Source organism: Mus caroli, unplaced genomic scaffold (genome assembly GCF_978045245.1).
Source record: "Mus caroli unplaced genomic scaffold, Mus_caroli_1 scaffold_15, whole genome shotgun sequence".
Classification (NCBI taxonomy): Eukaryota; Metazoa; Chordata; class Mammalia; order Rodentia; family Muridae; genus Mus; species Mus caroli.
In genome coordinates this window covers 76,356,489-76,379,792 of record NW_028227270.1, presented here as the reverse complement: position 1 = coordinate 76,379,792, position 23,304 = coordinate 76,356,489, and the positions used below count along the sequence as shown (strand labels likewise).

The 23,304-nt window shown below is 42.0% G+C and overlaps 1 protein-coding gene and 1 non-coding gene across 5 annotated transcripts in view; both read left to right on the top strand.

The window, feature by feature from the left end:
* The window catches only part of Jarid2 (jumonji and AT-rich interaction domain containing 2), a 187,485-nt gene that overhangs the window by 30,929 nt on the left and 133,252 nt on the right, over positions 1 to 23,304 (top strand). The gene's annotated exons all lie outside the window — the stretch shown is intronic.
* LOC115029166 (U6atac minor spliceosomal RNA) lies at positions 22,101 to 22,226 on the top strand. The gene has a single exon (XR_003834726.1). It is a non-coding gene; the product is annotated as a U6atac minor spliceosomal RNA (small nuclear RNA).

Here is a 23,304-nt window from a genome sequence, read left to right as displayed (position 1 = left end):
TATATGAATATCTCAGTAGAAAGGTATATAATCTAAGTTCAAGGACTTGCAGTTGATGTTCTTATTAAATAGTGAATATAATAGCATGGTGATTCCCTTTTCTTCTCTGAACCTTGCTTCTATATCTATTTAGTCTTTCTATTTAGTTGATACTGTCCTATTTGGGGACATTGATGTATTAGCCTAATTGCTTCTGTCACTGCTACCAGGGAAGTCACTGTGTGAAACAGAACAGACGATTTTCTGCTACTCTTTGTCTAATAGAGTTTGCACATTAAGTTATGAATAACAGGGTTTAGGGGTAGTGGGTATACTTCCTTTTTTTTTTTTTTTAATTTTTTTTTTTTTAAATTTTTTTTTTTTTTTCCCGAGACAGGGTTTCTCTGTATAGCCTTGGCTGTCCTGGAACTCACTTTGTAGACCAGGCTGGCCTCGAACTCAGAAATCCGCCTGCCTCTGCCTCCTGAGTGCTGGAATTAAAGGCGTGCACCATCACACCCAGCTTGGATACTTCCTTTCTTAAATGGAGAAAACCCCCAATTGTTAGAGAGAAGCTGCTGTTGAGAGCTTCTGTGTTGTGTCCTCTGTTTACCCCGCAGCTTAGGTGGGAAGGTTGGCTGGACAGTTGCATGCACTCTTTCTTCCCCATGACACTAGCAGGGGAGGGATGTGATGCCTTCTCTTCCTCTTTGATTTAAGAACCTATCCTGGGTGAAAGTTTTGAGGAGATGGTTCTGGTTAATTTTGTTTTTCCTTTTCCCTTGAGTTTTGCTTTTGCAGACTTGTAGGTTAGAGCAGTACAGATACATTAGGATCTATGTGGCTGTTTTGACCATGAAACATTTTCCCTGAGCATCAAGGATTCCTGGTCTATGAATTTGTCTCTAATGGTTTGGCACTGCTTTACATGGAGCGCTGGGAGTGGTACTGGAGAAGCTCTGAGCCCTGCTTATATATAGGTTTAGTCAGTTGGAACAGTGCAGCAGGCCCTGCACACTGCTCAACTAGAAGAAGTTGCTCAATGGTGTACAAACTGATTGATTGCTATGCTTAAGTAGAGGACATGTGGTGTGTCTTGTGCTGTATGGGATCCTGTTCTGAGTCTAAATCAGCAGTCCTTGACTACTTATGAACCATGAGGTCAGAAAACTAGTACTACAAAAAGGTTATGGCCACATAGTAAAGCTTTTGAGTAGAGTTAATACTGTAGCACCTCAAAAAATAAATAAAATAGAAAACAGCAGTAAAAACTTGAGCATATGGAGAGGAAGACCCATCATGACACTGTTACTGGCCAGTGAAAGAAAACAGTGTACAAATGAGGAGGGAGAGGGCCTGGGGTCCCTTGACTTTAGGAGTGGTTGGACTGGGAGTCGATTAAGTCCTTTGTGTAGAACTCTACCTTGGGACTTAAGTTTAGACCTGCTTGAATGGCCTTATTTTGCTTGAGATTTTCGTATAGAATTGACCATGAATTGGGCTAGGGAGGGTGGAAAATAGTAAAAGTTTTTTTTTCTTTTTTTCTTTTTCTTTTTTTTAAACATGGAAACAAGAGCTGGTCTCTTAGTGCAGAGGCCCAGAATTATATAAAGCTATTTTTATTGGATATTTTCTTTATTTACATTTCAAATGTTATCCCCGTTCCGCCCCCTCCCCCCCCAAACCCCATCCTTCCTCCCTTTTCTTCTGTGAGGGCGTTCCCCCACCAATCCACCCACTCCAGCCTCCCGGTCCTCGATTCCCCCACACTGGGGGCCTTCATAGGACCAAGGACCGACCTTTCCTCCCATTGATCCCCGACGGGGCAACATATGCAGCTGGAGCCATGTGTACTCCTTGATTGGTGGCTTAGTCCCTGGCAGTAAAAGGTATTTCAGCTCCAGTGTAGAGAGGGCTTTTCTTGAAGAAGACTCTTACCCTAGAGTAAGGATCCCAGACTTGCTTTTTACTGGGAAGAATGCCACCCCAATGAAGCACGAACTGGAGGTTTCTAGCTGTCATTCTTGGAGTGTTTGGCTGGAGCTAGGATTCCCCCTATGGTGTGGGTTATTTTTAATTTTTATAATCTTAGGACCACACAATAAATAAAGGGGGTAGGGGCATTAACAAAAGCCATGTCAAGGACGAGGAAGCAGAAATCTTAGATCTGCAAAGAAAGATGAAGTGTGAAGAGGGAAATTGCTTTAATTCAACCCCCCTCCCCAACAAACAATGCTACATACATAATGTAATCTGCCTGCCTGCCTGCCTGCCTGCCTGTTTTAGACAAGGTCTTAATATGTACCTATGGTTGTCCAAGAACTCACTATATAGACCAGTATTACAGAAAAGTGCTGAGATTAAAGGCATAAGCCATTAGGCCCTGACTACCTGTTTATTATGGACAATAGCCTCCTTTTCTCCCCTCCACTATCCATTTAAACACCTTAGCTGTGGCCCTAAATGTTTGTTTCCTGGTGCATATAAAGGAAGTTCTCTAGTATACAGACTTAGCATTTCAAGTTCCTGGTCCTGGAATGTGTGTGTACATTTCAACATTAGCAACCACCAGAATGACTTGTAAAATCACTTGAATCCTGCTAGGTAATACACATCTTTGCCAACCATGTGTGTGTGTGTGTGTGTGTGTGTGTGTGTGCGCGCGCGTGTGTGCGCGCGCGTACATGTATATAAATTTGTTAGATACAGGTACTGCTTTGTAGTCCTGGGTGGTTTGGAGCTTGCTTCCATCCTGCTGCTACTGGGTCCTAAGGGCTGAGATATAGGAGTGCTACCTCCATCCAGTGGAGTACCTCCCATTTTCTATGGTAGTCTGGGCTCTGAAGTCATGAATATTTATGCCTTAAAGTTTCTTCACTGCAAATTTAAGAGAGCATCACTTGTACTGATGTACTGCCTAAGACACCACTAAGCATGCAACAGTTCTGTTTCTTACCCCTTGTGTTTGTCTGTGCATCAATATCATGCATGCTTTGGTGTCTGCAGAGACCAGAGAGGAAATCCGTTGTCCTGGAGCCAGGGTTAAAGTTGGTTAGCTGCAATTTGGGTGCTGGGTCTTACTTATGCACACCAGCACTCATCCACCTGCCTCTTGTAGACTTGACTAAACTCGCAGCGATCTGTCTGCCTCTGCCTCCCCAGTGATGTGATCAAAGGTGCATACCACCATGCCTGCCTGGAGTGCCCCCCCCCCCCCAAGTAAATGTAGGTGTCAGCTGCAGCCAGGCTGAGTCTGTTTGCTTAAGTTAAATTCCCAGCTGAGAAACTCGATCCTCCTTTAAAAGGAAGAAAAAAAGTCACAAATTTCCATTTTAGGGGAAAAAAAAAAGATTTAGGTTTTAGAGACTCTCTTTCCTATAGGGTTTTTCCTGTTTTTGTTTTTTTTGTTTTTGTCTTATATGCTAAATATGATCATAAAGATTAAGATAGCAGTGAAGGAAACATACATATTATAAATATTCATCATAGTGATAATAGTGACACTCCTTGAAATTTCGTTGAATTTCAATTTCTTCTCATTCAAAAACATGGCCAGTCAAGGTGGCACCTTCTTAATACTTGTGTATTACCAGGTAGAAAATCCAAGCTGGCTCATAGAAGGTACTGAGGAAGTGCTGTTCTTGTAGTGTTGTGTGTTAGCTGGTGTTAGTGAACTGTGAGGATATCTCTGGTTTGTGTCAAATCGAGAAAGAGTAGCATACAAATACCACATTTGGGAGGCAGGGTTTTTGTTTGTTTTGTTTGTTTTGTTTGTTTTAAACCTCCACTGCACAGACAGCTTGGGTGCATGGTTTGCAAACCACTAATTATTCCATTAAGTAAACTTTTTGTTTGTTTTTGTTCATTTGTTTTTTTGTACACAGTTTATCTTTCCTGGACCAGGCTGGCCTTGAGCTCTCAGAGACTGGCTCTATGTGGGATTGAAGGGGTTTGCTATCACCACCTGGCATATTCTTTTCTATTTTCTATTCAAAACTTTCTTATTAAAAGTCTCTGGTTTGCTCTGGTTTGGGCCGGGCGTGGTGACTCACGCCTTTAATCTCAGCACTCGGGAGGCAGAGGTAGGTGGATTTCTGAGTTTGAGGCCAGCCTGGTCTACAAAGTGAGTCCCAGGACAGCCAGGGTTATACAGAGAAACCCTGTTTCGAAAAACCAAAAAAACCCCAAAAAACTAAAACAAAAACAAAAAACCAACAAAAAACCAAACCAAAACAAAAACGTCTCTGGTTTGGCAGGTAAGGTAAGTAAGGATTGCTGGGATGCTCCACTCTTGGTGTACTTTTAAGAAGTTTAATTCATACTATATGGTTTAAGATAAAGCTTTGTTTGAAAGAAATCAGTTGGGAACTCATTATGAAATGAATTAATTTTAAAGTTAATCCACTATCAAATTCACAAAGGTTCAGAGCAAAATGTACATCGAATGTTCTGTACTCCATTCCTTTCTCAAGAGTAGTTTGCCTACTCTCCTGCATACTTATGGTGTGTTTAAAGAGCATGCTCACAGGTTTCTGTTTTGGAGATAGCCTCAAATTCAGATCTACCTGCGTCTTTCTCCCAGTGTTGGTTCCAATGGTGTGCTCCACCACCCTGGCAGAAGCAGCTTGTCTTTGTGGACACACACACACTTGTCTGTCTGAAATTGTAGGACATTGGTCTGTTTTAGCTTTGTCTCACTAGTATCCTGAGGCCTCATCAAGTCATTGTTTTTCCTGCTGTGTAGTGTCTGATTGGGCTTGTATTTAAGGACTTAATGGTTTCTTTCCTAGAAAAGTCCCTGGCATATAGGACATTTAGATTGTTTGCATTGTTTGGTTTACCTTAAAAATGAAACCAGACATCTTTCCATTTTTCACACACGATGTGAACATAGGTTTAATTGTAAATACAGATTCTTTTCTCAATCGAAGATTTAAGCAGTCTACTTATTCACTAACTTCTCTCTTTAATTTTTTTTAAAAAAAGATTTGCATTCTGTAATTCTGGATGGTATAGAATTCCCTACATATATGAGGCTGGCCTTGAACTCACAAGAGATTGCTGCCTGCCTCTACCACTTGAATGTAAGGCATGATCATGATTGGTCCAGTGTTCAGTAATATTAAAGGAGAGTCTTTTTCTCCTAGTCATCATTTACTGTTTTACAGCTTTTTCAGAAAACAGATTTGATATTTGTGTGTGTGTGTGAGTCAGTTCTGTGGTACCTGTCAGTTCTGGGGAATCAGACTCAGGTTGTCAGGCTCGGAAGTGAGCAACGCCGCCGCCGCCGCCGCCCCCCCCCCCCCCCCCCCAGGGTTTCTCTGTGTAGCCCTGGCTGTCCTGGGACTCACTTTGTAAACCAGGCTGGCCTCGAACTTAGAAATCCACCTGAGTGCTGGGATTAAAGGCGTGCGCCACCACTGCCTGGCTTTTTTTTTTTTTTTTTTTTCCCATTTACTCTTGTCAGTTTCTTTTCTTCTCTCTCTCTCTCTTTTCTGGAATTATTTACTTATTTTATGTAATGAGTATATAAGACACACCAGAAGAGACATCAGATCTCATTACAGATGGTTGGGAGCCACCATGTGGTTGTTGGGAATTGAACTCAGGACATCTGGGTGCTCTTACCACTGAGCTATCTTTCCAGCCCTGTCAGTTTATTTTCATCATGTGATTAATTATATACAGGAGGTGGTTGTATGGTGCTATTTATTCTCCAAACATAACCGCTGTCATCTTCATCAAAGCGGCTCTCCTGCTTGGAAGAGAATCTCAAGATGTGGCCTGTTGATTCATAAAAAGAGGGGCGGGAGAAGGGTCACCGAATCCTCCTCACCCAGGTCTTTCTTAACCCCGTGCCTTCCATCTTGCTGTATATAATGTTGCGCTAATTGCCCATGGTTTCAAAGTCTTTTTAGTGCTATGCTTTGGAGTGGCTCCTCAGTCGCCCCTCACTCATGCTCTGTAAGTGAGCCCATTCAACTGAATAGTTTTCCAAGTTTTTCTCCAGTTGAGTCATGTTGGTCCCCTAAGGAAAGAGTTTCCACAACAGAAACTTCTTAGCTAGACTTACTTGAATGTGAAGCAAAGCTAAGCTTCCCCTGATAGAGGCTGCTGTCACTACCTTCACGTATGGACCTGGGAACTGCTTTGATCCCTCAGAAGCCAGTTTTAGTTCTCTAACTTATTTTCTAGTAAATGATGCCACAGAATTCTAGGATAATTTGTGATTTTTCACTTTGGCTATCAGGTTGAACAGGGCTGTGTATAGTCTCAGTTGCTGTACCTTCTTGCATACAACAAATGTGATTTCTAGCTACACATCCCTCTTTAAGTAGATCTTACGGCAACAAAACAATTCTTAAGCCTTTATGATTGCTTGTAATGGATTGTTGTGGTCATAAAATACGATAGGCTTCAGCCATGCATTTAAACCCTCTTGAATGAACAGGAAGCAGGTGGACACTATTTGACTCATTATCTCTGAGCAAGAAATTTCAGGGTCTCCCAGTGCAGGGTTTCATAATGTAGCCTAGATCACGGGCTATCTTCCTGCTGTAGCTTCCTGTAAGTGCTTAAGCTGAAGGTCTGGGGAGATGAAGGAAGTCAGTGAAGGAAGCTTACTGTGCAAGCATGAGAAATAGAATTTGAACCTCTAGTACCGATGGACAAAAAGCTAAAGCTGGGGTTAACAGGGCTTCCCTATATTCTAGTTCTTGGAGAGATGTGAGACGCCTGACTCGCCAGCAAGAAAGACACCATAGCAGGATACTTCTGCAACATGTTTATTGGGGGAGCATTAACTGCGTAGGCCAAAGACCCCAGCCCCAGAACTGGCGCTGCTTATATAGGCCTAGGAGTGACTTGTCCACACCTGATTGGTTGTGCCCTCAGCACCTCATTCACATGCCTCGGGTCAGGCAGTGACTCAGCAAAAACTATGGCACATGGGCACATTGGTTGTTTACCCATATTCATGGGCGTCGGCTTACTGAAACCAGCGCCATTTTGTAATGGCGTTTGCCGCTTCCCACAGAGAGATGCAGAAGTATCCCACCTTTGTTGGGCAGTCAGTCTAGCTCAGTTTGTAAAGCGAGTTCCAGGACAGCCAGGACACAGAAGACCAGTCTCAAAAAACAACAAAATACAATTTATTTTTGTGAGCATGTATATATCATATGCATGCAGGAGCCCACAGTTTAGCAAAAGGCATCTGATCCCCTGCAACTGGAGTTAGAGGTTGATTATGAGTAGCCATATGGGTGCTGTGCTCTTCTTAATCACCAAGCGATCTTTCCAGTCGCAGACTTTACCAGTTTCAGGCTCACTGAGTACTTTGACCTGGTTATATGTGTCATGGCATTTGGCTACTTCCTATACTGGTGAGGAGGCCAGCCTTGCTCGTCTTCCCCACATGAGGCCAGTGCTTCTGTCTAGCCAGACTCCATGATTTGGAGTACTAGGCTGAGCCTGTCTATTACTGTTTGTTGACTGCATAGCAAGATGTAGTAGTCAGGTTTTCTCAAACTTGTGTAATGTGATCAGAAATATTCATAAAGAGGATGCCCTACAGCTTAGGGAGGAAAACCACTTCATTCAAGGGATGAAGCTAGCTAAAAGGCCTGCACTTGCAAGGATCAGAATAAACACTAAAGGAAGAGGAGAGAGAGAGAGAGAGAGGAGAGGAGAGGAGAGGGAGAGGGAGAGGGAGAGGGAGAGGGAGAGAGAGAGAGAGAGAGAGAGAGAGAGAGAGAGAGAGAGAGAGAGAGAGAGAGAGAGAGAATGAGGTTCTGGAGCAAGCAGTATGTGGTCTAGGACTCTAGCTGACCCTACAGCTTGTAAAGCTGTGATGGGGATCACTGCCAGTGGGAGGTGCTTTGTTGAGAACCTCAACCTGATGCTTGCTTTTGAGTGCTTTTTACTTAATGATCCTGATGGTTTGTAATAAGGACCTAGAAATTTGGAGAAGGTCTAGGGTTGGAATTGAAGCCGCAGGTAGTTTACCTTTACCTAGTTAGGCCTGCATAACATGTCATTTGATCTTGCTTCCTTTCTCTAGTGTGGGGACTGCAGATGGCCTTGCTACAGTTGCTAGAGCAATTACTTAGCTAGAAGTGATTGAGGTTGCTGCTGTTTGTTTTTTCACATCAAAGGAGTGAGGTTTGGGTATGGCTATTTTGCATCATTTTCTTTTTATGCTGGCCGTAATGAAAATTTTGCCTCCTTTGCCCGCTATCTCTGAAGATGATGGGTATCCTGTTTGTCCCTGTGACCATGGGCTTCTGAGAATCTGTTGTTTTTTTTTTTTTAAAGATTTATTTTATTTATATGAATATACTGTAGCTGTCTACACACCAGAAGAGGGCATCAGATCTCATTACAGATGGTTGTGAGCCACCATGTGGTTGCTGGGATTTGAACTCAGGACCTCCTCCAGAAGAGCAGTCAGTGCTCTTAACCACTGAGCCATCTCTCCAGCCCCTCTGTTGAGTTTCTAACTGCCTTTTCTACCTTAAAGATGTTCAGTTTTCTCTAGGTGTTTTTTTTTTTTTTGACTAAAGTGGGGTTCTATGTATGTCCTAAATGCTGGTGAGAATAAATGAGAGACTCAGTATATCTTTGTCTCCCTGTTTGTGGTTCATATGGTGTAGTGATATGCAGACTGGAATCTGTCAGCATTTCAGTAGTAAAAAAAACCCTGAATGATGATCTTTCTATCCACATTTTGTTGATTTGGAGCCAGGGTTTTCCAACCAGTCCTCCAACTGGCAATTCTCTGCCTTACTTCTCAAGTGCCAGGGTTATAGGTATGTTCTGCCTCATCCAGATGTGTTGTTAACTCTGACTACTGCATCTTTCCTTTTGTAAGCATTTAAGGAACTTCCTTTTAAAGGCAAGTAAGAAATTTGTGCAGTGTGTTTGGTGTATACTTCCCTTCTGCTTTAGAGCTGTGCTCCTGGCATTCCATTGTGATTGGACAAGTGATCTTTAAGTTTCATCTATAGAGAAGCATCTTGGCTTGGGGAACTTTTCTTATTTCCAGCTTTTTTGGGAGCTTATTCATAAACTACATTTGTAATTCATGAGCTCTGGAGTTGTCTTCAACTCTCTGCAGCCAGGAGAGTAATGAGAAAGTTTAAAATTACAATTGTTGCCAGTCATAGTTGCACACACCCTTTAATCCTAGTGTTCATTGTTAAGGTGGATCTTTGAGAGTCTGAAGCTAGCCTCAGAGGTAGGTAGGTCTTTGGGAATGAAGGGTAGCCTGGTCTACACAGCCAGTTGAAGGCCACCTGTTGCAAGCAAGCAAGCAAGCAAGCAGACACCAAATCACTCATTTTGGAATATTTGAAGACTGAAATGTCTTAATTACTAGACAATAATAGATAGAAACTCTTTGCAAAGCCCATGTGCATACTTCCATGTTTTTAGAACTGTTGTGGTGTGGATATCTATGCATATGTATACACATGTAAGTATGGCTGTGTACATATGCACATGTATACATATGTGTAAGAGTAGGGAGAGAGTAATGAGCTGCTAACCCCTTATCCATGATACACAGGTGTTGGGATTCATTAACCCCGCGGACTTTCGTTTTCACTCGTTTTTTCTTTAAGTTTTAGATTTTAATGTCTTTTTTTTTTTTTTTTTTTTTTTTTGGTTTTTCGAGACAGGGTTTCTCTGTGCAGCCCTGGGTGTCCTGGAACTCACTTTGTAGACCAGGGTGGCCTCGAACTCAGAAATCCGCCTGCCTCTGCCTCCCGAGTGCTGGGATTAAAGGCATGCGCCACCACGCCCGGCTTGTCTTCATTTTTTAAAAAAACTTTTTATGAGATTATATATCATTTCTCCCTTCCCACTCCTCTCCAAAGTATTTTTAAATTTACGAGTATATGTGTGTTTATCCTGAATGTATATCCGTGTACCACATGCATTTCTGGTGCCTGCAGAGTTTAGGAAAGGGCATCAGATCCCTTGTAACTGAAGTTCTGGACAATTCTGAGCCGCTGCGTGGGTGATGTGCACTTTTAATCATCCAGTCAGTTCTTCAGTCCCACATTGTTTTTTTTTTTTTTTTTTTTTTTTTTTTTTTCATTTTTAAAAATATTTGTATGCAAATGTACTGTAGTCATTTGGTGCTTTCAGAGTCCAGAAAAGGGCGGAGAGGGGGCTGATCTCAAACTGGAGGAGCAGACAGTAGTGAACTTGTCATGTGAGTCACGGTGGGAACTGAGATCATCAGGTCGTAAGTGCTAGACTCAAAATTTGGAGTCCTTACTTTGGCATTGACTTTTAAAGATGGGTGAGTCAGACTCTGTCAGTGTCACTAGATAGCTGCTTTTTACCAAGTTAGTTTTGGCAGACAGGAAGCAAATATTGGCAAGAAGACTTAGAGAATTTGGTAAGGTTCACACTCAAGCATTTAAACATTTGAAGCAGTGTGTAGGTGTACTGAAATCCCAGGCTTTAAAAAATTTCCAAGGAACAGCCAGGGGCATGGAAAGAGGGAAAGTTACCGAGTGATAGATGGGGTTTTACTCAGGTCAGCAGATTGGAAGTTGAACTTCTTTTGTGAGAGGGTCGGCAATTTCAGAAGTGACGTATTAATTACAGGAATTTCTCATTCTGTCATGAACTGTACACATTTGGCTTTGAATCAGCCAGCATTGTGTTCCATAGGCATTTACTGCATCTCATTTATAATGCTATATATTTTTAAAACTTTCTCATTCAGATCTTACCTGTAACTGGAAGTGACATTTATTTATTGACAGTGTAGGGAAAATTACAGTAGTGGATAGTTGCAAACCTCTTTAATTTTAAATGCATATTGCTGGGCATATGTTACTTCTTTTATGAAATTAACTTGACTGTTAGTAGGTCCTTAAAAAATATCTCTTGTAGAACGATTCAGTTCTTTCCACAGTGGTTCCATAGGAAGAATGAACTTTGAATATCCTTTATTCCAGAATATCAGGAAATTGGTTTGCCTTGTGGGTGTGATGGTTGATTTGCTTTTGACTTTCTTTTGTGAAGTAGTGAAAACAATTAAAATAATCATAAAATACGTATTTTATGTGTGACGGCTTTGTCTGCATGTTTGTATGTTGTGCACCACATGCCCTTACTGAATTGCAGGAAATGTAATTCAGGATTGGTTTGTTGGTTTGTTTTAAGACAGGGTTTTTTTCTGTAGCCCTGTCTGTCCTGGAACTCTATAGACCAGGCTGGCCTTGAACTCATATTCACCTGCCTCTGCCTCCCGAGTGCTGAGATTAAAGGTATGTGCCACCCCTGCTTGGCTTGTTTGGTTTTTAAAGCAAACACTTTTATCATATGAGTAAGCTATACAAACTGTCTAACCAATAGAGGCTTTAACATGCTGGATTAATAGCTTCACATGAGTAGTGCATGCCCTGTTTTGCCTTTCAATGGCTTCTTTAGTAAATGATTTATAGTGTGGTCACTTCTCATGTGTTTTATTTTTCACTCTTTTTCTTATTTGGCAGTTTTGTTTGCTCTGTATGGTGATTACTTTTATTTAGTTGGCTTGGTGGCACTTTTAATTCCAGACAGAGGCCATTGGATCTCGGAGTTGTACATAGTGAGTACCAGGGCAGTCAGAGATACATTCCCAATTCCTTACTTATCTATCTAGACAGGGCTGTCCATTGTACAGAATGACCAGTTTTAAGGTAAAGATACCAGATAAGCTATTTAATACACACTCAACTATTATTGTACCATATTTAGTTCGTATAGTACCAAGGAGATTTCAGTTAGTTTGCAGTTATGGCAGGAATATAAGTAACTAGATAAATTTCTGGTTCATTATGACAGACTGTCACAACTTGTTCCTTTAGTGTTTCCATCTCTGCTTACCTTATGCCTACAAGGCAGGAGTGTGCTTTAAGCCATAACACCTGATATTTTAATGTGGCTTTCCTGTATCACTTGGGGATCTTGTGCAATTGCTCTTTCTGGTTTGGTATTTGATGTAGGGCCCCACTGGTTGCCTTCTTATAAAGCGAGCTCCCAGGTGGCATTGATGAGCCCCATCTGTGTGGCAAGGCCATATGTGTAAATGCCGAGGAAGCAGTGGAAAAGTTCTCAGGACTGGGGGCTTATCTCTGTCAAGGCTGTTCAACACCTGGGACTTGGTACTTTTCTCAGAGTGCCTGATGACCCACAGGGCTTGATTCTCTAGTGTGCCAGTACTGTTGCTTTTCCTGTACAAATTTAGTAATATTATATGTGGTCACATTCATTATGTAATGAGACCTAAGAAGACTTGCCCCTCTGAATGTAAATTAAGGGAAAGTGAGAAAACCGTGGGAGGACCTCAGATAATACAGCTTCTTTCCCCCTTTTAATATTTTATTATTGTTACTCTTTTTGTTTTGCTTTTATTTTTTCAAGACAGGGTTTCTCTGTGCAGCTCTGGCTGTCCTGGAACTCCCTCTGTAGCAGCCTGGCCTCGAACTCAAACTCAGAGATCTGCCTGCCACTGCCTCCCAAGTGCTGAGATTAAAGGTGTGTGCAACCACTGCCTGGCTTGCTTTTACTTTTTTTTTTTTTTTCAAAGATTTATTTATGGCCGGGCGTGGTGGCGTATGCCTTTAGTCCCAGGAGGCAGAGGCAGGTGGATTTCTGAGTTTGAGGCCAGCCTGGTCTACAAAGTGAGTTCCAGGACAGCCAGGGCTATACAGAGAAACCCTGTCTCGAAAAACAAAACAAAACAAAACAAAAAAGATTTATTTATTATTATATGTAAGCAGCTGACTTCAGACACACCAGAAGAGGGCATCAGATCTCATTATGGGTGGGCTTATTATTAATTACTGGGATCAACCAACATTGCTCTGACAAGTCAATTTTTCTTCATGGAAATTTCTCCATCTGAGCGCCAGAGCTGCCTTATTCCCTTTCTTTCTGTTGCCCTGTTTTCAGTCCAGGCAGAGGGAACTTCTTGAGAAAATAAATGTGTCCGTTAGGTTAGTCTGTAGTCCAGATGGACAGGCATTTCTTGATTGATTCTGTGCAGATGGTCCTGAGTGCTATAAGAAAGCAGGCTGAGCAAGCATGGAGGGCAAGTGATCCAATAAATAAGCTGTAGTTCTCCATAGCTTCTGCTTTGGTTCCTGCCTTCACATCCTCCTCATAGTGAGTGTTTGCCCTTTGTTCCCTTCATGGTAGAGTGTAGCTAGCATACTGAAACAAACCCTTTCTCCTCACCAGAGCAGATGTGGAGGAGCAAGGAGGAGCACGGTGTGCGAGGCATCTGAAGTGCAAAGGCAGTAGAGGGCAAATGGGAGTTCAACAAGGTCCTGGAATTGTTTGGATAGTTGAGTAGTAGGCTTGGGTTCTGTGGCCTTAATGTGGAGCAACATTAATTTATCTCATCTCTCAGGAATGTGGACTGGCCAGGGTTAGGATTTGAGTCTTCTAGAGTAACTGGATGCTCTCCTTTTCTTGTCATGTACTACTATGAAGAATGCTTTTTAGCCAGGGGTTGTCATACATGTCTTTAATCTCAGCACTTGAGGCAGAGGCAGGTGGATTTCTGTAAGTTTGAGGCCAGCCTGGTCTACAGAGTTAGTTATAGGACACCCAAGACTGCACAGAGAAACCTTGTCTGGAAAAAACAAAACAAAACAAGAATGTTTTTGCTTATAGGGGGATTAAGTTAAAATTTGGTTTTAAGATTGTTTGATTTTGTTTGTTTGTTTGTTTGTTTTTTGTTTTTGAGACAGGGTTTCTCTGTGTAGTCCTGGCTGTCCTGGAACTCTGTAGACCAGGCTGGCCTGGAACTCAGAAATCCACTTGACTCTGCCTCCCAAATGCTGGGATTAAAGGCGTGTGCCACCACCGTCCGGCTATTTTTTTTTTTTTTTCTTTTTTAAATGTATGTTCATTTGTGTGAATATATGCTACATGGTATTACTAGGTGGCCAAAGTGGATGTTTTATCTCCTTTCAGATCTAGGATTACAGATTGTTGTGAGCAGCCTGACACTTGTGCTAGCTAGGAACTGAGCCAGGGTCTTCTGGAGGAGCAGCAAAGCTCTTAACTTCTGAGCCAGTTTTTCAGGTCTAGATTTCAGATATTATGTTCAGCTAGGTTTTGTTTGATTGGCTTAATTTCAGATACATTATTAGAAGGAGATGTGAAACAGTACCAGATTTGTTAGTGAGGGCATGCCTGGTTTCACTTAGTTTGCAGAGTTTATAATAGTGCTGAATAGTTGCTGTCTTAGGTGCTGTGGTACAACATCAGTACCAAGGCAGTTTATACCGGGTGGTAGACACCTATAGTTATTGTAGTCTGGGAAGCAGAGGCAGGGAGATTTCCAGGACTTCCAAGGCTACATAGAGAAAAAAACAAAACAAAACAAAAAAGGATTTAATTTTATAAAAGGCGTTTATTGGGCCTACTATTGGAGCCCATGATCCAAGGTATGGTGGCAGGATTAACTGAGACTCCATATTGTGATCTGTAAGTAGGAGGCAGAGAGACCATACTGGGAAACCTCAAATCCTGTCACCAGTGGCCCACTTCTTCCAAGGCCACACCTCCTTATGCTTTCCAAACTTGAGGTTCACTAGTTATTCAAACAGCCCATGGAAATTATTTTGACTAAGACAACCACCACAATCAGGGTAGTAACTCAAGTTCTTCCTGTTTGTTCCCCAGTACTTGCTCAGTCTGCTCAGGGTCACTGTAGATTAATACCCCCTCCCTACCTTGGGCCTAGTCAATAGCGACTGAAACCAACATGGATAGACTCTTTGTCCCTACTTGGGTTTTCTTCATGCATACTGGCATACTTTTGGGTTATTTTGCACACTCACACTCAGGGTTTTATTGCACAGCCCACACAATCCCAGAACTAGCTCTCTTCCTCACTTCCTTTCTCCCACTTCAGAATCAATTCTCGCCTACCTTATTTGAAACAATTATTGAATTCAAACCTCTGGGCTTCAGTCCTGCCCTCTGTGCCAGCCTCCCTAGTGCTGGAACTAAGACCCAGTTTCAGTTCTGATACTTGTGTGTACAGCAATGGCTGCTGTCTGCATTTTCACCAGTTTTTCTAGTCTTTAGGAGGGTTGCAATATCTGTATTGTTATTAAGCCTCTAGTAATCTCCCACACCTTTTAAAACAAAACAAACAGGGGCAGGTGTCTGGAGGAGGCCAGAGGTTTCAGATCAGATCCTCTGGAACTATAGTTACAGGCAGTTGTGAGCCACTTGCTGTGAATGCTTGCTAGAAACTAAATCCAATTTTTCCACGAGCCCAGTGTGTGCCAAAAAAAGAGAAGCTGATCAGAGCACACACACCTCTCCTTGTTTCTTTGTGTATCCTGTGCTGTCCTGGAACTCACTGTGAAGAAAAGGCCAGCCTTGAACTTGAGATCTGCCTGCTTCTGCCAGATTTAAGATCTTTAAAAACATCTTTAAAAATGCAAAGGAGTTAGGAAAGCTACTTTGAAAAGGTAGATGCTGTCGAGATGTAGTGGTTATTAGAAAAGTTTTTGATAGCCAACAGAACTATTTCTAGAGCTAGATTATCTGTGATTTGGACCTCCCTGGCTTGCATTTTCTCTTAACAGTACAGCACTCATATTCATGATAAAAAGGATGAAAACGGTTTCTACGTGTAAACTGTTTGCTGGGAATGCTTCATAACTGTAGATGACGATCATAACATCTCCTTATGCACTACATGTGTAAAACTAGGGATAAATGGCCTTGGCAAGTAGGACCTTAAGCAAGAAGGGTTACTGAGCCAGACACAGTGGCTCATGGTTTTTTAATTCTGGCACTCAGAGGCAGAAGCAGCTGGATCTCTGAGAGTTTGAGTCCAACATGGTCTGCAGAGTGAGTTCCAGGACAACCAGGGCTTGTGCAGAGAAACCCTGTCTTGAAAAGGTAGGTAGATGGGGCTACAGACATGACTCAGAGGCTTCTCTTTGAGAGGACTCAGATGTGGTTCTAGTGTCTGCATGGCAATCCACAACCCTCTATAACTCCAATTCGTAGGGATCCAACAAATGTTGTGCACACAAAGACATTCAGGTCAAACACATTTTTTTTAAAAATGACATACCAGTCTTCCAGAGGACCTAAGTTTGGTTTCTAGCACCCACATAGAACACATGCACAAATAGATAAAAACACACATCATTAGGAATAAATCATAACCAAAAGATTGATCGAAATCCAGAGAGGAAATTCTTGTTCTCCCTTGAGTAAAATAATGACAGTTGATGTGATGAATCATTTTAAAAACAGAAGACCTTAAGTCTAAGGTAATGTTTCATTGGCATCATTTGTGCTTAGAGGAATTGATTGTATTGTTTAATGCAGTGGGAACATGGAGCTCTAGATGCTTTTTATTTTGAGAAAACTGGAGCTGTATTCAGAAAAGCATGCCACAAATGACAAAATCCTGTGTTTAATCATTTTGCCATGTTTTTTTGTTTGTTTGTTATCATTTTGTGAGGAATGAATGTGCTGGATGCTTGGCTATAATCAATGCTTTTCTAAGGTTTAACTTGAAGGCTGCTGCATATTGCGGAATTTTCCTCCAGGGTTAAAATAGTAGTAGTTGAACACAAGTAAACTTTATGGCTGACTGACTTCCTGTGAATCTGTCCCAGTTTAATTCCTGTCAACATTCTTCCCTCCTCAGCATGAATAACAGTTGGAACAGATCTACGGTGGATATTGGGTAGTTGAAAATTCCGCCATCTTGGATTTAACTCCGAGAACCTCACTACTTTCCCCCCATCTTCCATCTAGCAGGCTGACTGGGTTAAAAGAAACAAACCTGTCTTTCCTTCATCTATCTCTCTTTCCTTTCCTTTGCCTTTGCCTTTCTCCTTTTCCTTCTCCTTTCTCCTTTCTCCTTTTCCTTTCTCCTTTTCCTTTTTCCTTTTTCCCTTTCCCTTTCCTCTTCTCTTCTCTTCTCTTCTCTTCTCTTCTCTTCTCTTCTCTTCTCTTCTCTTCTCTTCTCTTCTCTTCTCTTCTCTTCTCTTCTCTTCTCTTCTCTTCTCTTCTCTTCTCTTCTCTTCTCTTCTCTTCTCTCTTCTCTTCTCTTCTCTTCTCTTCTCTTCTCTTCTCTTCTCTTCTCTTCTCTTCTCTTCTCTTCTCTTCTCTTCTCTTCTCTTCTCTTCTCTTCTCTTCTCTTCTCTTCTCTTCTCTTCTCTTCTCTTCTCTTCTCTTCTCTTCTCTTCTCTTCTCTTCTCTTCTCTTCTCTTCTCTTCTCTTCTCTTCTCTTCTCTTCTCTTCTCTTCTCTTCTCTTCTCTTCTCTTCTCTTCTCTTCTCTTCTCTTCCTTTTTGGAGACAGGGTTTCTCTGTATAGCCCTGGCTGTCCTGGAACTCACTTTGTAGACCAGGCTGGCCTCGAACTCAGAAATCCATCTGCCTCTGCCTCTCTTCATTTTTCTTTATGTTTGGATACTGGCTGGTATTGAACTCCCCTGTAGCCTAGAATGATTTGAGTTTGTGATCTTCCTGCATTCACTGCCTTTGTGCTAGGATTATAACTTTTTGTCTCTGCATCAGTTTTATGAAATGGAGACTTGCCCAGGACTTGTGCATGTTGGGCAGTACTCCACCATCGGAACAACATAGCCAGTCACACCTTTCTTGAAGATTTCAGCTATATCGTTATTCTCTATGTAGGATTCTGGCTGTATCCTTTAAACTATTGAGTCCTATCTTAGGCTTCCAGATGCACCACAGCTGGTTTGTTCTTTGTATGCTATTCCATACTGCCTGCCGCTGCTTGTTTTATTTATAGGCATGGTCTTTAGAAGTAGCCCTTGCTGCTTTCTTCTTTCCCTTGCCTGTGGACTGGACTGTGAGAGTCATAGGGGGTTCCTGCCACACCCAGCTCTGTTTAGTTAAATTTGACTGGAAGGATATGCATCAAGTGTATTTCATTGATATACAGTGTAAACAATGTGGGATGGGTTAAATTAATGGAACATATTTTCCATGTAGTGATGTGCTAGTAGGATTATTGAATCTCATAATCTAGAGAGAAAAGCAATGTAGAAAAAAGTATGTATACTCTAATTTTTTTGTGGTCTTCTAATTTGTAGCTCATAAAAGGATCAAAATAATTTTGGGGGCTAAGTTTGTACAAGTCCTTATAGTATGGCATTTAAGTAGCACACACAAGGCTCCTGGTTTCAATTCCTGACAATCTCCCCATTACTTATATCCCTGTTTAGTAAACGTAGTGTATCTGAGAAATTTTATTGATTTCCTGTGCCATGGGTTGAACATTGGTAGAAAGTGAGTTACTTCACTCTAGATCACATTTATAGGCGGGGCCCTGACTTTGGTTTTTGTGTTTTGTAGGCACAGTTTGGAGGAACATGATATTCATTTGAGCCATACGCATAAACTTGGCCTATGGCACAGCTACTTGGAAGCAGGAGATGGATAAAGAAAGACAAGCTATGTCTGTCTTTATGTTCAGGAGCGAGAAGAAGCACAGAAGAGATTGGGAGGAGGGATGGTGTGGAAGAGATAAGGTGTATCCATCCATATTTGTTTCTAGCAAACTTGTATTACTTTGTTATTTAGAAAATAGTATTTAACATCTTCTCTCAAAGTTGGCAGCCAGGGAGCAGTTGGGTGTGCCTTCTTATCTCTGCTCCCTAGGGACTGTGGGTTTATAATGAGATGAAGTCTAGAGAGACTTTCCCAGGTTGACTTCATGGCTGGCAACTCAGAACTCTAGATAGCTTATTTAATTTCCAGCGGTGCTGCTCATATGCCTTTGTCCTGCTATAGATTGGAGCAGTGGTTCTCAACCTTCCTGGCGTTCAAGTTATGGTGACTCTCAACCATAAAATGATTTTGTTGATGTTTCATAACTGTAATTTTTGTTACTCTTGTGAGTTATAATGTAAATACCTGGTGTGCAGTTGGTCTTAGGGCCACCCCTGTGAAAGGGTTGTTTGACCCCAAAAGGCCTACAAATTGAGAACTGATGTTTTGGAACAACACGTGCATCTGATCTATGTAAAAATACAAGAATATTAGTCGTGTCTCCCCCCCCCCCCCCCCCCACACACACAAACACACTCATAAACTGGCATAAGAGTCTGTAAAATCCTCCTTGCTGAAGCCATTGTGCAGAAGAAAATTAAGCAATGGTGATACGGTGTTCTTTTCAAAGGGTTAGTTATATGAGAAATAACACCTGTTGAAACTTAGCATTACCTGATTGCCTTCTTCCAACCAAATCAGAAACAATAATTTAAAGAGCTCGAGGTGAATCAAGATGTGCTCATAGGCTGGCATAGTTGCTGCAGCTGCTTTTGATTCTTGTCTGTCCTTTCTGCTTCACTCTGCATGTCCTGAACTAGTTTGGAGAGAAGGTGTCTTTACCCTTGTTAGGTGGTTTATACAAAGTGTAGACATGGGAAGGGTGAAGCCTGTTTAGTTCTTCCAGGAAATGGAATTTTCATCTTAAATCTCACCCTTGCCTTCAGGGTACTTGTGCCCCAGTTCTGGAAGATGAGATGTAGTTCAAATTATTTTCTTAAAATGAATATTAGATGCTAAAGATTTCAGGATGGCTTTAAAATAACTTCAGTATAGGAAGGGAGCTGATTTTTCCCATATTTGTATTACTCTTCAGGATTTTCTCACCTGAAGTGTGGGTTTTGGCACTGACTTGTGTTCAATTTGGTCCGACCAGTTTCCAGGGAAATCAGTTCGCTGAAATGGTTACAAATTTGAATTATCTTTGTATACACATAATTAAATTACACTTACCTTTACTTGGTGAGCATGTGATAGGTATGGTAGGGGAGAGAAGAGTCAGAACTGTATGAGTTGTTTCTCTCTGTGGATCCCAGAGGACTCAGACTTGGCACAGGCACTTTACCCACTGAGCCATCTTACCAATTAATGTGCTCTCTCTTATTTAAAAAAAAAGTTGTTAATCTGCTTAGGTTTAAAAAATCATTTACTGAAGTCTTTATAAATGTATTTCAAGTTTAGATGACTGAGTAGACTAGACTTGACACACCTGAGACAGTACCCTTTCTGCTGTCTTTGGGCAGTGCTGACCTGATATTTAGAGCCATAGATGGTTTTGTTTCCTGTAAGTCACAGCTCTGCTGTCTCTGAGGTTCATGTTGTTTGTGTCATAGTTTACTTTCATGGCTTAGTACTGTTCTGTGTCTTCATGTATATGACCCCCAGCATCTTCATTATTTTGTATGTAGATATTAAGGCTACTTTTATGAAGGAGCAAAATTAACTAGAGAAATTAACTCAGTCAAGTTTAATCTGTTCTTGTAGCCTGCCTCCCTCACAATAGGGGTTGGGGAGCATTGGAGTTAGGACTCTTGAGTTAAGGGGCTTTTCCATAGCCTAGATTGCAGTGTTCCCTTACAGAGAGCTATCTACCAAGTCTGTGGGTTTATCTTGATTTGAGACTGTAGCATTTATAAACAACAAATCTGTTATTAACTTGCATTCCTCCTCCTCCTCTTCTCCTCCTCTTTCTTTCTTTCTTTCTTTCTTTCTTTCTTTCTTTCTTTCTTTCTTTCTTGCTTTCTTTCTTGCTTTCTTTCTTGCTTTCTTTCTTGCTTTCTTTCTTGCTTTCTTTCTTGCTTTCTTTCTTGCTTTCTTTCTTGCTTTCTTTCTTGCTTTCTTTCTTGCTTTCTTCTTCTCCTTCTCCTCCTCCTCCTCCTTCTCCTCCTCCTCTTCCTCCTTCTTCTCCTTTCTTCTTCTCCTTTCTTCTTCTTCTTTCTTCTCCTTTCTTCTTCTGGTTTTTTGAAACAGGGTTTCTCTGTACAGCCCTGGCTGTCCTGTAATGCACCTTGTAGACCAGGCTGGCTTTGAACTCAGAAATCCACCTGCCTCTGCCTCCCAGGGATTAAAGGCGTGTGCCACCACACTCGGCTCCTCCTCCACTTCTAAAATTTATTTATTTCTCTGTATATGAGTACACTGTAGCTGTACAGATGGTTGTGAGCCTTCATGTGGTTGTTGGGAATTGTATTTAGGACCTCTGCTCGCTCCGGTCAGGCCCCCTCGTTCAGTCACTGCTTGCTCCTGCCCAAAGATTTATTTATTATTATACATAAGTACACTGTAGCTGTCTTCAGACACACCAGAAGAGTGCATCGGATCTTGTTATGGGTTGTTGTGAACCACCATGTGGTTGCTGGGATTTGAACTCGGGACCTTCGGAAGAAGAGCAGTCAGTGCTCTGAGCCATCTCTCCAGCCCCCTACCTCTCTTCTTAGAAATGTTACTGGCAGCTATGGAACTTGAAGTTAGTTGCTGCCCCCCCCCCCCCATTGTTTGTGTGTTTGTTTTTGTTTTTGTTTTTTTGAGACAGGGTTTCTCTGTATATCCCCGATTGTCCTGGAACTCACTTTGTAGACCAGGCTAGCCTTGAACTTAGAAATCTGCCTGCCTCTGCCTCTGCCTCCCGAGCGCTGGGATCAAAGGTGTGCGCCACCATGCCTGGCTTGTTTCTGTATTCTTGGCTCTCTTAGAACTACGAAGGCTGAAGATGTCATTTAAGGACCCCCTCCCCACACACCCACCCCCAAGTGCTGGGAGTACAGATCTGTGCTGCTTTCCCCAGCTATCTTCGCTACTTATTTTACTTCCTTAGGAAGAAATAGAGTAAGGGTGATGAATTCCTGCTCTACCAGAAGCCATGCCAGCTGCCAGGAGTCAAAATTTGTGCTGAGCTCAATCATCAGGGGCCCCAGCAGCAGCTGATGGAGTAGATGCAGACCCACAAACACATTGGGCAGAGAGAGAGAGATCCCAAATAGGAGATTTCCATTGGGTCCTTCACCACAGCAGTCACAGTACTCAGATAATTATTTCTTAAAATTTAACAAGTTTCTTTCTTTAGACCTGAAAGCATTTCCACCAAGACCTCCTGTTCTCAAGATTTGCAAGTCAAAAACTCAAAAGCACAGAGAAACACCAATTGCTGTTATTTGCACATTACACTCTTCATTTGACAAGTCCAGTACTCTTTCAGCCATGGCATCCATGCCTCAGTAAGACTTGAACAGCAACTCATGGAGCTTTGGTGCAGATCAAAAGTTCAAGTTTCGTGTTGTATGAAAGGAGAGAAGGTTAGCACTCCCCTTGACAAGGATGGAAGAGGCCCTTGGGCCTAACAACACACATACCGTTAAGGCATTGCCACCTACTTCGTGGCATCTAACCACTGTTTTAAATGTAGGCCAAATTTCGAATAAACACAGCAATTGAAAGCAGTCCCATGTTTCCTGACTGTAGAGAATGAAGAGCTAACCCCGTTCTCTGAGGAATGTCAGCTATCCACAGAACTGGTGTGAATTGGCTGGGAAAAGGTCTGGAAGAGCTCACACCCTGAGGTTGAGTGACCTTGGGTTAGTCATTTAGCCAGCAAAGGAAGCACGCAAAAACCTAATAAAGGCTCACAGGTTTTTAGCATATGGTAGCTTTGGTCTTTCAATGACTAATGTCTGGTGTGGAATGCCTTTATTTTTTGTTTTTGTTTGTTTATTTGTTTGTTTTGTTGAGTCTCCCAGTGCTGGCATTAATTAAGGGGTGAGTCACCACTGCCCAGCGTGGAATGACTTCTTGAAGATGCTCTTTTTTTTTTTTTTCCGGGAAGAAACAATCTTTAATGACTTGGAAATAGGGTGGCACCTGGGTGGGACAGATATGCCACAGTTGTCCCTGTCTTCTCCGTTTGTTCATCAGCAGCCTCCAGCTCCTGAGGTAATCTGTATTTGCCAGACTTTTTCTTTATCATGAAGATGGGGGTATTAATGTCTGCTGGTTGAGGATTCAAGATGACACAGTTGTAGCTGTTCCTCGGCTAATTCCTCCAATCTGGCCAGATGTCGTAGCCTGGCTTGATGGCGACTCCCTACCCATGTCCTCTGCTTTCGAGTTCAGCTGGAGTTGGGTCCATAGTGTCTGGTAGATGGCGTCTGGGTTGGTGGAACTCCAGGAGCGAGTCCTTGAAGATGCACTTAAGTATTGGTTGGGTTCATATTTATGGGTTCCATCAGTTTTAATTCCGGTCATGTGCTATCAGTTTTGACCTCTTGATCATCTCTGAAGTTACCCGAGAAAGTAGCAAGATACAACTCTCAGGCCAGTCAAAAAAACCCCACTAACACACTAGGTGTTACCACTCATTTAAGGTTGTCATTTGACTAAGGCTGTGGTTTAGTATAGGCATGTTTAAAGGTGATGTGTGATTTGCAGGAAGACCATAGGAGTTTTTGTTTGAAATCACAAACATTCAGCAATAAACCTGT